Source organism: Chlorocebus sabaeus, chromosome 8, assembly GCF_047675955.1.
Source record: "Chlorocebus sabaeus isolate Y175 chromosome 8, mChlSab1.0.hap1, whole genome shotgun sequence".
NCBI lineage: Eukaryota > Metazoa > Chordata > Mammalia > Primates > Cercopithecidae > Chlorocebus > Chlorocebus sabaeus.
In genome coordinates this window covers 100153854-100170999 of record NC_132911.1, presented here as the reverse complement: position 1 = coordinate 100170999, position 17146 = coordinate 100153854, and the positions used below count along the sequence as shown (strand labels likewise).

Below are 17146 nucleotides of genomic sequence, written 5' to 3'. Positions count from 1 at the left end.
GTTCAGCTCTTCTAATTTATATGATGTTCATACAGACCAGTGTTTTAGCCTGGTGAGATATTTTTAGACTAGAAAACCTGTGCAATGCTGAGGATTAAACAACTTTAATTCTATTGCACTTACCCACATCTGGCAGGCAGGGTGTACCTTTATGTAAAATTAAAAGCCAATGAAACTTGCCATTTTTTTTAAAGTTTGGCAGTAAAATTGCTTTCTTCCAGTTGTTCACAAATGAAACATGCTGTGCTGGTTTCTGAAAACCAAGAAGCCTGGAGAGAAATTTATGACTTTGAAACAAAATTTAGAGGTTGAAGGATTTAGCAGTTTGCAAAGAACATGGAGCTAAGCCCTTGAAAAAAAACTGTTCAAAAAGTCCTGGCCTAAAGTGCCAACGTCGTTTTCAGAAGTCCCCGCAGAAGCTCTTAGGAATCTGAAAGTGTAAAAATGGGGAGAGAGCATTTTAAAGACATCTTTCCCCTGAAAGCCGGTGCTTGTGAGCCTGTGCATTTTCCCACACGAATATGCTCGGCCGTTATGTTAGCCAGGCATTTCCTGCATGCGGCAGGTTTGTTATCCTTCATTTTTTTTCCTTTTCCTTCTCAGGGAATTATCCAAGATTTGTAGCCAGCAGTCTCTGCCATATTTTCTCTCAGCCTTTAGTCACACGCCCATATATGGAAATCTTTATCACATAGTCCCTGGCTAGGACATTTTATAGGAAGTGTTTAGTGTATTGTGGTCTTTATAACTAAGTCATTCTAAGGATAAAATGGCGGCAATTGGCATGACTATGTGTGCGTGTGTCTGTGTGTGTGTCTGCGTACGTGTCTCTGTGTGTGTTTAGCCTTTGGAGCTGTGAAACATATTTGACAAGTTTGAAGTCAAGGTTTTATCCCCTCAGTAGTTCTTGTATAGCAAAGTGAATTTTTGCTATTTAGAAAGGAATCTTCCTCACTTTTGCCCTAGAAGTAAAGTGGAAAGGCATGCTGGGATATTTTCCCCATAATAAGGGAGTTCAACCTCTCCACATTTGGATATTTTCCCTGCTTAGGCAGCCACAGCACAGAGAGAGAATTAGTCACAAAGTTAGTCCAGCTTAAATAAGCAGAAGTCAAGTTAGTGCTTCACAGATTGGTCTTTTAGCAGATGCTCTGCCATTTTGAGGAATGCAAGGGGCAAATGTGAGCTCTTAAGGATATTTTACATTTACGCAATGAGTTACGCTGTTCAAAAAACTTTCTCGTCTTTCTACCCTTGTGCAACCTAATTTCTCTTACCAGAAACCTGAGGCTCCAAAGGTAAGTCATTTGCTTGAGAAAACACAGCTAATACCACTTTACATTCAGAAACTCCCAGCAGCTCCCACTGCATGAGTGATCAAGACCAAGCTCCTTAGGACAAAAGTGAAAGTTTGAGAAACATTTAGCAACGATTTATACACATAAGTACCGGTGGTTAGGCACCGTGAGGGGTCAAACCAAATAAGATGAATTCTGAGAGAGCTGCAATAGAAATGTGGGAATCTGTCATCATATAAATAATTAATTGCAGTAAGTGTCTTAGTCGGCTCAGGCTGCTGTAACAAAATACCACAGACCAGGTGGCTTAAATAACAATTTATTTCTCACAGTTCTGGAGGCCGAAAGTCCAGGGTCAAAGTGCCAGTGGATTACATTTCCTGGTGAGGACCCTCTTCCTGGCTTGTACCTGTAAGTGGCCACTTACAGGGTGAGTGCACTGATGAGAGAGAGAGAGAGAGAGAGAGAGAGAGAGAGAGAGAAGATCTATTTTCCTCTTTTTATTTTTTATGTACTTATTTTTTTGAGACAGAGTCTCACTCTTACCCATGCTGGAGTGCAGTGGCATGATCTTGGCTCACTGCAACCTCTGCCTCCCGATTCAAGCAATTCTCCTGCCTCAGCCTCCCCAGTAGCTGGGACTACAGGCACCCACCTCCAAGCCCAGCTAATTTTTGTATTTTTAGTAGAGACAGGGTTTCACCATGTTGGCCAGGCTGGTCTCAAACTCCTGACCTCAGGTGATCTGCCCACCTCAGCTTCCCAAAGTGCTGGGATTACAGACGTGAACCACCGTGCCCGGCCTATTTTCCTCTTCTTATAAGGGAACTGTTTCTCTCATGAGAATTCTCACCCTCACGACCTCATCTAAACCTAATACTCCCAAAGGCTTTACTTCTAGATACCATTACACTGGGAGTTAGGGCCTCAACATACGATTTTTCAGAGGACATAAACATTCAGCCGATAGCAGTAAGCCAGTGACTGGGGAAGAGTGGTCTGGGATTGAGCAGTGTTGAGGTAAAACTAGCTTTAAAAATCATGTTCTTCCCAATGGTCTCCCCCCATGACCTTGATCCAGAGTCTGTGAATAGCTTCGTCCTGCAACTAGTGATGCATCAGAGCAAAAAAAAAAAAAAAAAAAAAAAAAAAAGGCAGGACATAATGCAGCACTTAGGAAGGAGGACGTGTGTGCGACCATCATCAGACTTTCGCTTATAGTTTAAAAGAGAAGTGAGAGTTGCAGCTGTGTGTGAGGCCAGGGTAGGGGAAGGAGGAAGCTGGGGAGGGGCTGGCAGGGAAGACCAACACTATGTCATGGACAACCTCCCTGGAAGGTATTTCCCAAATTTCCTTCTAAGAAGATGGTCTGTTGGTACATTATTACTGACATTTTGGACCCAGATTATGTCTTTTTTCAGAGATATTTAATCACTTGAGCCCTTCTCCATCTCCAGATCACCTCCAGGGTTAGTGAGATAGTTAACATATTATAAGTGATATTGACTTCCCCCCCAGACGTGGTAAGGGTCTCCTTTTGTATAGGCAGTACAGGTTCTGTGAGTTCGGCCTGTCTGCAGTTAAAGTCTAATACAGGCCTGGGGATGAGTGTATTTGCTCTGCTAAGTAGTTGACTCCAGACACATTTTGCCTGTACAGAGACCTGAAGTGGGCATGTGACTGTGTTCAAGATAGAACAAACAAAGAGAACAGCCTCGGGTGACCAGTGTCATGGAGCCCGGCCAGATAAACACCCTCTGGGTATACCCAATGCCAATTTTGATATGGGGACCCTTTTACCCATTGTCCTGCATGGGCTTCAAGAGTCCCAGCAACCACTGGGAAATAATTAAATCACCTTATACGATTGTTCTTGGAAGTAAAATGCTAAGAACTGTTTGTACAGGTCAATCGAGTCAACACAGCAGGAAGCAGAGTTAGCTGCTTTCTTTTAAAGGGGCCTAGCACTGTATTCTGCCTTCCTCTCTTCTTCCCTCCTTCCATGACTTCCTCCCACTTCAAATTGAACATCTACTATGTTCTGGTACTGCCCTAAGCACAGGGAGTACATAAATGACAAAAGTGTGGCCTGGCATTTGTCCTTTTTTATTCTGTGAATATTTATTTTATGTGCCATCCTCTATGCCATGTACTAGGCATGCTGCATGGAACAGGAAATGCAGATTCTGCATTGTCAGGATACAGGATAGTGGTAATAGTGCTGAGTAAGTAATTAGGAGTGTCTCAAGAGTCATAGAACAGAGTTCCATGAGGACGTATAACAGAAGGGCCTAATTGAGTTTATGGAATCAAACAACTCCTCATCTGAAAAGGAACATGGAGAAAGTGCTTAAAACGTGCTTTTACCTAAGTAAGGTCTATTTTAAATTCATATTCTATCTTCCTAAAGTTAAGGCAATCATATGACTTTTAAAAATGTATTTTATTACATTATATTGATTACATGAGTCAAGCAACCAGTTTAATAAGTGAATTAGTTGCTCAAGATTTAGGTAGATTTAGTCTTTGGATGTTTTCGAGACATATCTCAAAAGATCAAACTCAGATTCAAACTTCCTAAGTTCATATGGCAAGTTAGGCAGAATTCTAAGATGATCTCCAACATTCCCACTCTCTTCTTCCCTGGTGTACACATTCTCCCAGTTATTTAATCAGACTCTAAGCTGGGTACCATGAAGAGATTTTGCAGATGTAGTTAAGGTGCCAAATCAAGTGACCTTAAGGTGGGAAGATTATCTGGGGAGCAGCAGGTGCTGATCTAATCAGCCAAGCCCTTAAAAAGGACTGGGCTCCTGCTGATGAAAGAGATTTGAAGTGTGAGATACATTTGACACTAGGGGGTGGGGGGGATTCTCCATAGCTGGATTTGAAGAGGAATATTAGGGGCCTTTAGGAGCTGAGAGCAGCCCGCTAGCTGATAGCCAACAAAGAAATGAGGGCCTCAGTCCTACAACCTCAAGGAAGTGAATGCTGCCATGACCACATGAACTTGGAAGATGACCCTGAACTCCCGATGAGAAAAAAAAACAACAACTTTGCCAACGCTTTTTAGCCTTGTGAGATCCTGAGTAGAGAACACAGCCACACTGTGCACAGGCTTCTGACCTATGGCACTGTGAACTAATAGGTGAGCATTGTTTTAAGCCTCTAAGTTTGTGGCAACTTGAGACACAGCAATAGAAAACAAATACAGCTGCTGTTCTGTTTCCCTCTCAGTATGGACGTCTCTATTGCTTCCAGTATGACCCAAATCCTCTTGATTAAAAAGACTGAACATGTGGCCAGGTTGGCAAATCATCATATCTCTCACCTCTGAGCATGATGATTGGCTCAGGTGTTAGGATTGTGACCTAAGCTGTGCCACCAGTGTCCTTACCTGTGAATTATAAAAGATGAACTTAAGGCAGAATGCTAACTTCCCCAGGAATGAGAGCCCAGAGCTGCCCACATCCATGACTCCACTAACATGATGAACCTGATTTGAACCCTGAAACCCAAAGAGCACGGAGAGTCCTAACAGTGTTCGAGACCCTACATCCATTGTCTTTTGGCCACCTAAACCTATGCCCTTCCAGCAACTTGGTTATAGGAACCAAGGCTTCTCCTTTTGATTTGAGCCAGGTCATGCTGAGCTTCTGTTGCAGGTAGCCAGAGAGATCTGAACAATAAAGCTAGAGAGAAGTAAAGAACAGTGAGCTAGAAGACACCAGTTCTGCTTATCAGACATTATCAAGACATGGAAGTGTCTCCTTGCACGTAACCTGAGTTTTCTATTTTGTTCTTATAAATCAGTGCTGAAGGACATCAAATGATAGCAAAAACAAACACTAGCCCAATCATATTATCAGAACTTGCAGGGATTTTAGATGCTATCTGGTCAAGGGCCCTAATTGTCTATGTGTAGAAGCTCAGCCCAGAGACGAGGAGCAGCTAGTTAGGTAACAAGGTGGTCATTCCAGAATTATTGGATAAAACTGACCCAGGTTGAATGAAAAATGATGCTCTCTGTATCTAATCCGTTTTCTTCTGCTTTCCATGATTACTTGGGTCTTCCATCATTTCAGTGTCTTTTTCTCATCTTTTCTAAAATTGTGTCTACTGAGCACTGTGACTCTCATGATCCCTATGATATATTTTCAAGCTAGACTCTCCAGTTTCTGAATCTCTGGTGGTATCTCAGTTTGTCAGAGTGATTTCTACTTGATTCTACTAAAAATGGTGTAAAACTGTGTCCTGTTGAACATACTGCAAGAAGCTATCCTGGGCACAACTTACCTTTGTGATGATTGTATAAGGATAAATTCATAAATGATTATCTCCCTTGAATACAAATGTAAGTTGTTTCCATAGATACCTGTTCACAAAGATTAATGAGATAAATGTTTTCCAATGTCTGGTTGAATTACACTTCTGACAATACCAAATTGTGAACATCTTACTCCATTTCAACATGGAATTACAGAGTAGAAGATCTGGAAGAGAGCCTTAGGGATCACCAGACTCAGTCTCTCAAGGATCAGAGAAGGACAATGGGCTCCAAAGAGCGGGAAGGCCTTGGTCAAGGTCAGAGCCTCTCTATTTTAAAAATCAATAGGTCGCCTATTGTGCTTTTAAATGAGATGAACTCACAAACATCTTTTCTTAAAATTTGCCTTTTCTGCATGTATATAAACAAAAGTAGCAAAAAATATAAAATGTAAAGATTGTCCACCACCTGGATTTCGGAGCAACTAGGGAAAGATCTGTTTCCGGGATTAAGAAAAATCTTACCAAGGAGATAATAAAATAACCTATTTGTTATTAATTTTAAAACTTGAGTAATTGAAAGAGCAGCATTGTTTTTCTTTATAAAAATTGATATACATTTATTTTTAAATATTTGGAAAACTTTAAGCTGCAGAAAGAAGGAGAAGAAATTGCTTATATTCACACTACCCAACAAAACCAATTTTTAACATTTTTGGTGATTTTTCTTCAATCTTATTCTATATGAATAGAAAGTCTATGAGGATGGCAGTCATAAACATTTTCCCACGTTATTACATCTTCTTTATAAATATCTACTAAGCACATGTGGTATGTTTTTCTTTAGCAGCTAACTATTCTATTATGGGAATGCTGGTTTTAAAATAACCTTACAAGGAGCATCTTCATGTGTAAATATATTTTTCCATATTTAGGAGTATTCTCTTATTCCTCATAAATGGAATTTCTGGATCTGTTTTATAATAGGTGCATAGCTCAATTGATAGACATTACAAGAATTAAATAAGTATGTTAATCAGAATGAGCTAGGTGAGCTGTGGCTCTATTATCTCAATGACCTAACAAAAATAAAAATTTACTTCTTAGTCATGGGAATTCGTTTTTGGGCTCAGGTTACTCTCTGAAGCTGCTGCCCTCGTATGGGGACTTAGCAGTCCAGACCTTTCAGTGCTTAGGTTCCACCGTCTCAACCAAGCCTGCTCTCTTATTACATCTTTATGGGAAGGTTCCTAAATACTCACTCGTACCCCGTATTACACGGCCCTGTCTGCCTTCAAGGCGGTGGGATTGGGTGGGAAAGCGTGGTCCATCCATGCACCAGAAGTAGGTGAGCACTTTCATGTTATTGACCAATTGCTTTTCACAACAATTCACATGCCCATCAATTTGCATGAGAAAGTCCTTTTCACCACATGCATTTACTATGCTAATTGCATATTACTGCTTTAAAAAAAAGCTTTGCTATAGTGATGGGCAAAAATATTTAGTTTTTATTCCTTTGATTACCTCAAGGTAGACTTTTTAATTAATTAATTAATTCATCCATTTAATCAATCATTCAACAAATACAGTTATGCGGCAATGATGAATTGGATATGTGGTGGTGGTCCCATATGATTATAAGGGAGCAAACAACTTTAACCTCAGTGTGGATGAGGATAACATTGAGGAGCCTCTAGATGTGAGTCCTGAGGAACTGACAGAGTTGTGAGAGCTGGAACAGGAACTCAAAAGCTTAAAGAAGAGTCAAGAGAAAAGGAAACTGCAGAAGAAAAAGACAAAACCCTGAGAAAATTCACTGTTAAGGGTTTGGCAGAAGCCTTTGTAGACCTCAGCAACTCAGAAAGTTTGAAACCATGGACCCTAACACTGAAAGGTTTTCATTGGTAGAGAGGAGTGTTCATGATACATTATCTACTTAAAAGCAAATCTATGACGAAACAAAGAAATAAACCAAGCTTTCTTTTCTTTTCTGAAAAGAGTGACACCTCCTCAAGAACAGTCCCAGGCAGGCCCTTCAGGAGGTGCTTTAAAAGAAGGTATTGTTTTCATAGATGACAGCTCCATGCGTGTTATTACCCCTTCAGTCCTTCCAGTGGGACAAACTGGAGAAGCAGAAGACAGTGATACTGATGATCCTGACATTGTGTAGGCCTAGGCTAATATGTGTGTTTGTGTCTTAGTTTTTAACAAAAATGTTTAAAAAGTGAAAAATAAAAAACTGTGAAAGTAGAAAAAAGCTTACAGAATAAGGATATTAAAAAGAAATATTTTTGCACAGCTGTACAATGTGTGTTTAAGCCAAATATCTACAAAATAATCAAAACATTTAAAAAAATTAAGAAGTTTATAAAGTAAAAATGTTACAGTAAGCTAAGGTTAATTTAGTATTGAAGAAAGAAAAATATTTTCTGTAAATGTAGTGCTGTCTAAGTGTACAGTGTTTATAAGGTGTACAGTTGTATCCTAAGCTTTCACATTCACTCACCACTCACTCATTGACTCACCCTGAGTAACTTCCAGTCCTGCAAGCTCCATTTATGGTAAGCGACCTAAACAGGACAGGGTGTGCCATTTTTTAACATTTTATATTGTATTTTTACTGTTTTCTGTTTGAATATGTTTGGATACACAAATACTTACCATTGTGTCATAATTGCCTACAGTATTCAGTAGAGTAACATGCTGTACAGGTTTGTGGCCTAAGAGTGATAAAACCATACCATATAGCCTAGGTGTGGAGTAGGCAATACCATCTAGGTTTGTATATGCATACCCTATACTGTTCACACAATGACAAAATTGCCCAAAGAAAACATTTTCATTGTAAATACATGACTGTATTTACTTAACAGGTAAACCAGGCACTGACCCAGGTATTAGGTCTCTAATGGTGGACACATACACATGGCCCCTTTCCCCATGGGCTTTGTGATCATTGACTAGTTACGGTGCCTCTTTTATGAATTGTCTGTAAATATCCTTGTATGTCTGTGTTTAGGGTTCTTTGCATTTTTCTTATTGAGTTACTTCAGCTCTTTATAAAGAAAAGATAGCAGCTCATTTTTACATTCACTGCAAACTTTTTTTCAGTTTGCCTTTTAATCTTAATTTTGGTGACGTTTTCCCTTTTTTACAGATTTTTAAAATTATCTATTCAAATCTCTTGGTCTTTTCCCCTTAAATTTCTTTCCTTACTTTTAATCTTAGGAAATACTAAAAATGGTTATTTCTGAGTTTTTTAGAACTTTTCTCTTGCTAAAAATCACCTTGTGAGAAAACACACACCTACACTCACATATGTGTATGTATGTGTATAGATATTTTTAGAGAGAGAGCATGAGAGTGTGTGTGTGTGAGTGAGAGAGAGAAGGAAATACAGAGAGAGATGGAAAGAGAAAGGAGGGAGAGAATTCAGTGGATAATTCAATTCCAGACTCTTTATGCAGGTTATGAACCTAAAGGCCACTTTAGCAATCCCAGTGCCTGCCTACCACTCCTGATTGCCCAGTCTTTTCTCCTCTTGGGGTTCCCAGATGGAAGGTGCTATGGAAGGTGCTTACAGTCCTTACAGCACTACAGAGGGTGCTGTAAGGACTAGACAGAAGAATAATGCATGGTCTGTCCTTCTAGTTTATAAAATCACACGCACAACTACACAGGCACATGCACGCAGAGCTCATTAATTCAAGGCTGTGTGTGGTAAGAAACAAGTGAGTTGTGTAGACTGGATGGACTCCAAACTTTTCGTTTTGCAACCCCCTTAGTTAAAAACATGTTGTGCAAGCACGTTCAATACATATTTCATAGAATTCAAGACACTATCAATTGTGCATTACATCATTATGTTATATAGCATGAAGAAAGAAAAATATCCCTGCCAAATTGTGACATAGGCTTTCTGTAGGTGCTGATTGTAAAATGCATCTCAATATGAGAGATGTTAAAATGAGAAACAATGTGTGTCTCAGAACTGTTAAAAAATGATCATATACTTCTAAACGGATATATTATGTCCTTTTAAAAGCACACACAAAAATGGGAGTTTTAAAAGGTTGAAATTTTATAAGCAAACGTTCAATACCTTCCTGTTGCACCCCAAAGGACCACTGCAGACACCCGACTCTGGAGGCCACTGGCATAGACAGAGGTCCCGTGTGGGTCCAGAAGAGTGAGGAGCTCTTAGCTGTCTGTGTGGCTCTGGGGAAGTGGACGAGCATCTCAGAAGTGCCCAAACACAGAAACAGGAAAAGCATCTGAGTGATGTTAGGCGACAGTGAAGCCAAGGGACCAGAAGTGACTGTGGTTCTCAGCCTCAGTGTTAGGGGGAATGGCATAAGTAGGGTAGCCAGGCGAGGAAGCTACTCTCTGGGAGAAAGATAAACAACTTAGGGAAATAACGGCATGTAAATGGAGCTAATTTGAACAGTGTAAGCAGATGACAGCTGGGCACTGTATTTAATGTCAGCATAGACAAAGAGCAACACAAGATTTGGGTGGGTGCCACTTAAGGCTGATCTTACAAGTCAGACGTGCAGTGTCTGTAACAGAAGTCACAAGTGCCTGGCTCAAGATAGCTCCCCGACTGACGGTCGCAATTTCTCCTTTGAAGATTAATCTCTTTCAGTTAAAGGACTGAAGACTCCAATTAAAATGCAATTACCCCCAACAGAGGTAACCAACATCTTTTTCTTGTGAGAGGACAGGTTGCTGAGAGGAAGGCACTAAAGAAATACAGTGTGAAAGCTGGAGGTGGATTCTTCTGGTATTCCAGAAGCTGGATAATTTTGGAATACTGGATTCTTCTGGAATGCTTCTCCACTTCCCCAGAGCCACACAGACAGCTAAGAGCCCCTCACTCTTCTGGACCCACACGGGACCTCTGTCTATGCCAGTGGCCTCCAGAGTCAGGTGTCTGCAGTGATCCTTTGGGGTGCAACAGGAAGGTATTGAACATTTGCTTATAAAATTTCAACCTTTTAAAACTCCCATTTTTGTGTATGCTTTTAAGAGGACATAATATATTCATTTAGAAGCATATGATCATTGATCATTTTTTATCAGTTCTGAGACGCACATTGTTTCGCATTTTAACATCTCTCACATTGGAATACATTTTACAATCTACATACAAAAGCCTGTGTCACAGTTTGATTGGCAGGGATATTTTTCTTTCTTCATGCTATATGTGATGATGTAATGTACAACTGATAGTGTCTTGAATTCTATGAAATATGTATTGAACGTGCTTGCACAACATGTTTTTAACTAATGGGGTTGCAAAACGAAAAGTTTGGAGTCCATCCAGTCTACACAACTCGCTTGTTTCTTATCATACACAGCCTTGAACTAATGAACTCCGCATGTGTGTGTGTGCCTGTGTAGTTGTGCGTGTGATACTAAAATCTTGAAGGACAGACCACACATTTTTCTTCTGTCTAGTCCTTACAGCACCTTCCATAGTCTAGGCCAGCAGTTCTCAACACCATCAGACTTAACACCCCTTTTATAACTAGTATTTTATGATGTCCTTTTTATGATCTTAAAATTAAATTCACAAATACGTTTTTTAAAAAGCCCATATTGTATTAGTTGGGTTCCCCTCATTGCTAAAACAAATATACCCTAATATATTTAATAACTTAAACACAATAAAAGTTTATTTCCAGCTCTCATGATAGGACTGGGCAGATAAGTAATGGGCAGGGAGTTGAAACAGATATGGAGGCGTGCACCTGGGAGATTTCCGTGGGCCAGGCCTGGAAGTGGCATGTACCACTTCTGCTCAGGGGCCATTGGCTGGGACTCAAGCACATGACCACACCTGTCTGCAAGGGTGGATGGGAAATAGAGTCTAGTTGGGAAACCAGGAGAGAGAGTGGAACGTGGACTTTGGTGAGCATCTAGCAGTTTCTGCCACAAATATAATGCCTTGTTATAAAAGAGAAATAAAAGAATTTACAATAAAACAATATGATTTTCATTATGTAAACCCTTAGGATAGTCACACTGGAAGACATGAGTCAAATGCTTTCACTCATAAGGAGAATGATGTGAATGTGAAGGCCTTAAGTGCAGTATAAGAGTGGCCTGTTGTATTCGTGACTAACATATCCTTCCCTATTTTACTATTACTATCCAACAGTGTTTTTTTTTGTTTTTTTTTGTTTTGTTTTTACTAGTAATGAGAGTTCCTGAAATAGTGAAAAACACTTAGTAAAATTCTGAACAAGGCACAATCTTCCTTTTTATGCAGCTGACATGTTACGGGAAAATCTGGTGCATATTAGAACTCTGCAACAAATGCTTTGTATTTATATGTAAAATCAAATTGGGCTCTAGGCTCACATACTTATAAAGATTTTTTTTTTTTTTTTTTTTTGCCTCCAGGAATATCAAATGGGGCACTAGTAGGCCTTGAGGGATGAGGGAGAATCCTTCATTGTGCAAAACTTTTCTGGATATTGCAGGATGTCTAGCGACCCCAGCACTCTTGCTAAATGCCAGTAGTACCCTCCCCACATACACAAATCACTGTGACAACCACATACACCTCCACAATTTTCCAAAGCATTCCCATGGAGTCATACTGCTTCCACTGAGAACCACTGGTCTTACTCAATAAATGCCTGACAATTCACTCTTGGGTACTTGAAGAAAAGGATAAACAAACTGATTCACTAATCCTGGCATCTTGCTATAAAGCAAAGAATATGAACATATTTGGAATGCCAGCCTTGTGCTATGCTGGGTGATTTTACATAACTATCTCATTTAATCCTCATAATGATCTTGCAAGATATTATAAACTTGAAGGACAGACCACACATCTTCATAATGAATGAAATGGGGGTCTTGGAGGTGAAGTAGCATGTCTGTAATTACATGGTGGGTAAGTGTGTGGGAAGCTGGGATTGAAATCTGGGTCTGACTCCAGAATCCATGGTAAATTTCCACCATTATTAGGATGACCATATGTCTCCATTTAAGTCTACTGTCCTGGAGTAATGATTATTAGCACTCCCTTTCAATCTCAAAGAGTCCCAGTGTGGAGAGTAAATTACATGGCCACCGTAAATATTATATGCTGCTATTGTCATCATTATTTATTGCACAGGAAGGTCAAGAGAGAGGGGAAAAAAGCAATATTATTCTTTCTCAGACATCAGTGGATGACTGAGGAGGCAGAATGGGTTTTCTCTTCCCCATTTATCACCTGTGCACTTCTCAAATCATCCATGGAGATTTGTATCTGTTTATCTTCTGGAAAAAAAAAATTTAAACAGTAGGAAAATAAACACTTTCTAGATATTCGATCTTTTACTATCAAACAGGGTGTTGTCCTTTACCTGCAAATAAGCTATGCTGTCTCCTAAGAAAGACTAAGTACTCTTAAATCTGAGAAACAGCTGAAGATCGCGTAGGAAGCTGAACTGAGACACGCTGAGCAAGGTGATGCATTGATGCTTGCTTGCTTGCTTGCTTTTGATGAGCTGGTCACATTCTTGAGGTTAGGAAGAAATCCTCCCTTTAGATATTTAAGTTAGAAGCCTATTTCTATCAGCTTCTGGTTCTGACGGTTTTCAAACAATTGCTTTAAACAAGTCACAGTTTTAGACATGTCACATGCACACGTTCAGGCTCAGAGTTAAGGGAAAGTACCAGAAAAAATTCACAGGGTAATTTCAACACCCAAATGCTGTCTCTGCCACCTCTCCCATCTCATTCCTGTCAATGACTCTCTCCCTCCACTCTGCCTACTATCCCCCCACCTTTTGTTTCAGCTCCTTGTGGCATTTGGTGTTTCCCCTCCCAATCTGCAGGCAGGGTCAGCACTGGTGAGGAAAAGTGGGTCAGATTGCCCTCTGTCTCCTGGTGCTGAGCACTCCTATGTTGGTTCAAACACAGAACCAACTGAAACTCACTCAGGCCTTCCCCAGCTGCCATCAGCCACTACCCTAGTGGTGGTCTGAGGGATTTCTTGAAAAGAAAGTAACCTAGTGATCAGCTGCCTTTCTTGGTTTCCCACCAGGAGCTCTAATAGAAAGAGTCCTGGTGGAGATGCTGAGCCTGACCTCACTGGGGGCCTATTGGAAGATGTGTCTTAGACCCTGGTGGCGCAGGGCAGAGAGGGAGCTTCCAAGCTCTTCCTGGTTTATCCATGCACCATTGCCAAGCTTGGGGAGGATGCTTAACAAAGAGCACGGCATTCCATTGAAGACACTTAATAAAATTATAAAATTTAAAAAATAATAATGGTTGAATTGGGCTTAAGTAATACCATCCTGTTGTAGTTGTTTCCTTCAGCTTCAGTTGTATTTGGAAAAAAAAAAGAAATCATTTCAGAACTGATACAAATTATTAAAATTTCCCCCTCTTCAAGTCTCCATAGCCAAGTAGAAGGTGTGGAGACTGTCAAAAGACGTCTGAAACCTTAAAGGATAAGTACAAAATAATCCCTCTAAGTGTGAATATTGATCACTTTTGTTGTATAAAGACAGATTGTTCTGCTGAGACCACAGGAAATACACTCCATAAATGCTGTCTTTTCTCCCTCCCACATCCATGGCAGACTCTATTAATTGATCACCTACTCTTTCTGGCTAATTCTTAATAGAATATTTCAGGGAGAAACTGATGAAAGTTGGCAAGGGAGATGAGAGCTGTTTGTCTTTCTGACCTAGAGTAAGCCCACAACGAGGTAGACATTCCCAGAATTTATCACCCAAGGAAGTTATAGTATTTGATATAGGAATTTGGAATCTTGGAGAATGGACCTTAGACCACCATGAGAAGGATCTCCTAATTTTCTCTCACCCCATCAGTCTGTCTTGAGAAGTCTAGCTGTGCTGGAATACTACCAGCTGGGAAGGGATTGATGTGGAGATATGCCAGGTGGTAGGCAGGGAGGCCCTGGAGAGGAACGCAAGCTCAAGATGAGTACTTTACATTTTGGAAGCCAGATTACTTACAAGTAGCACTTTGGGTCTGCTTTCTCTGCTGATATCCTGGAGCCTTAAGCAAAGTCGATCTATTCATTCATTCAACAAACAATTATTGGGCATCTATCCTGTGGCAGTCACTGAGCTGTGATCTAGAATAAGAGGATGAATGACACAGATACAATCTGAGGATGATAAACCAATTACAGCTATTTTTTATCTTGGTGGTAAGGGCTTTGAGTGGCAAAACATGGACAGAAATGCTGAGGTGACACAGCAGGGGATCCCAGTGTTCTAGTTAAAAGGTATCTGTTCTCCAACGTGATTTCACTGGATGGACTGGACACAGAGAGAAGAATTATGGGCAGGGCTTGGGCAGGAAGATTAAAGAGGTAGCTACTCCCCCAAGAGTTGGGGGCCATGAGATCCAGGCACCTTATTCACATAAAGGCTCTTTTCTTTCACTGCCAACTTTGGAGGATCAGGGTTTGATTTTTTTATAGGGGATCATGGAAGCTAAAACTTTGGCAAAGAGCAATTTGTGATCTGCTATTGTGTTTTTCTATTCCCTTCCACAGGTGATTCCTAGAAGTCTCCATTTTGAAGTTCTCTTGTCCTTTGACCAAGCATCCAGCACATCCTCACAACATTCCAAAGCCACCTTGAAGACTCTCTTCAAAGCAATTCTTACTGTTGATACCACCACCATTGTTCCTGACACATGAAGCAGGAGGACCCAAGGCCAGAGGTCATGGCGGAGAGATGAGCAGATAGTCCTCAAAGGCAGACAGGGCTGGGGTTGAAGAGGAATTCCCTAATAGCTGTTATAAATGGAGATATGACAGGTGTGAACAAACAACCTAGGACTGGAAGAAAGAAGAGGGAGGAGTCAGGTAGAAATAGTACTGAGAGTGGATGCCTGGGCTGTGTAGTGACATAAAGGGGCTTAAAGAGGGCTTAGGGAGCAGATCTGAGAGGAAGAGAATGAAGGAAGGTAAAGAATTCAGTCTTTGGCATTCCGATATGTAGTGAGGGCTGGGGGTGGTGACAGACTAGATTTAGGAAGTCTGAGGGTTGGGTGTTGGTTTGTGTTCTTGAAATTACTTCCTCAGGATTTCACATCTAACCAAATATTAACAATCATTTACTAAATAAATATTGTTCCATCCCTGGATGGGCAGACGGGAGTGTTATGCCTGCCTCTCCCCATCCCGTACCAAAAAATTAACAAAGACAGTTCAATTCATGACCCCAAGGCTGTCACAATCCAGACTAAGGAGTGCCCTGAGAGCCTAGCGGGATCATCTTGGTGCACACTCAGTAGCCAGGGGATCTGAGTGGCCAAGGAACCCCCAGAACTCCTGCCTTCTATAAGTCCAAGGCTGAGCATAGCAAAGTATGGAGAGGGAAGAGTCTTCTAACATTGAAGTAAGAAGGAGCAGACTTTTCAGCAAGAAGAAAAGTCCCAGAAATTCAGATAAGATTACAAACAAATTATAAAGCAATAGGCTGGCTGAAACAATAATATTCAAATTAGTTCAATTCAGCAAGTACATATGAGTGCTCCTGTGTGCCCATCCTGGGCTAGTCTACTTGAGGGAATGGACACAGGAGAAACGAACAGGGTGTAAAGGGGAGGTAGTTCTTCAGGCACAAAGCTCTGCAGATGGCTGCCTCTCCACTGGGAAACCCATGACAATTCACACAAGATCTCTCCCAAGACCTCTCAAAGCAATTATTTTAAGACCTCAGTCCCTGCCCCCAAGCAGCCAGGAGTCTGTTTCACTGGTATCAGATCAAGCAGACCCTTCCTGAAACTTTTGTAGAGAAATGGAAGTGATTTGGTTAAAACAGGGAATTTTGGCCGGGCGCAGTGGCTGACACCTGTAATCCTAGCACTTTGGGAGACCCAGGCGGGCAGATTGCCTGGGCTCAGGAGTTCGAGACCAGCCTGAGCAACATGGCGAAACTCTATCTCTACTAAAAATACAATAATGAAAAAATTAGCCAAGCTTGGTAGCATGCGCCTGTAATCCCAACTACTTGGGTGGCTGAGGCTTGGGAATTGCTTGTACCTGGGAGACGGAAGTTGCAGTCAGCCGAGATCATGTCACTGCACTCCAGCCCGGGCAACACAGCAAGACTGTCTCCAAAACAAACAAACAAACAAACAACACAAGGAATTTCAAAGATGAAAGCAAGAGCAAAGATGGAGAATGGGTTGGAGGTCGAAAAAACACAGAAGTAAGAAGTAGAGGCTAGTGAGGAGACCATGAATACTTTAGGCTGAGTTGATGGCAGCAAGTAGAGCCAAGGGACAGGGAGAATGAAGACATAGTCTCTACTGACTGGATGTAGAAGAAATGAAAAAGCAGAGTCTAAGATGACCTTTAGTAGGAGTGGTACAAGGGTGAATGAGGAAAGTCAGTAGCTCAGAAGAGAAGCATTTGAAGAAGGAAGACAATGAGTTCAGTAATTCAAGACTCGATCTTTTCTTTCCTGAACTCTTCCTGTGGTATCCCTGTTGGGTTCCCCTCTCCAGGATTTGTTCTCCAGTCCACCCTTTGCACTGAGTTTCTAAAAGGCAGTCTTTACTGGATCATTCTCTGCATCCAGCCT

General features: G+C 41.0%; 1 long non-coding RNA gene across 2 annotated transcripts; it reads left to right on the top strand.

The window, feature by feature from the left end:
- The first annotated feature begins 231 nt into the window (after positions 1 to 231).
- Positions 232 to 15777, top strand: LOC119624796 (uncharacterized). 2 transcript variants are annotated; one of them, XR_005240855.2, is made up of 3 exons: positions 232 to 565; positions 1631 to 1709; positions 15106 to 15777. It is a non-coding gene; the product is annotated as an uncharacterized lncRNA (long non-coding RNA). The 2 variants fall into 2 exon arrangements; XR_005240856.2 differs by lacking the exon at positions 232 to 565 and adding an exon at positions 1033 to 1298.
- Positions 15778 to 17146: the final 1369 nt, after the last annotated feature.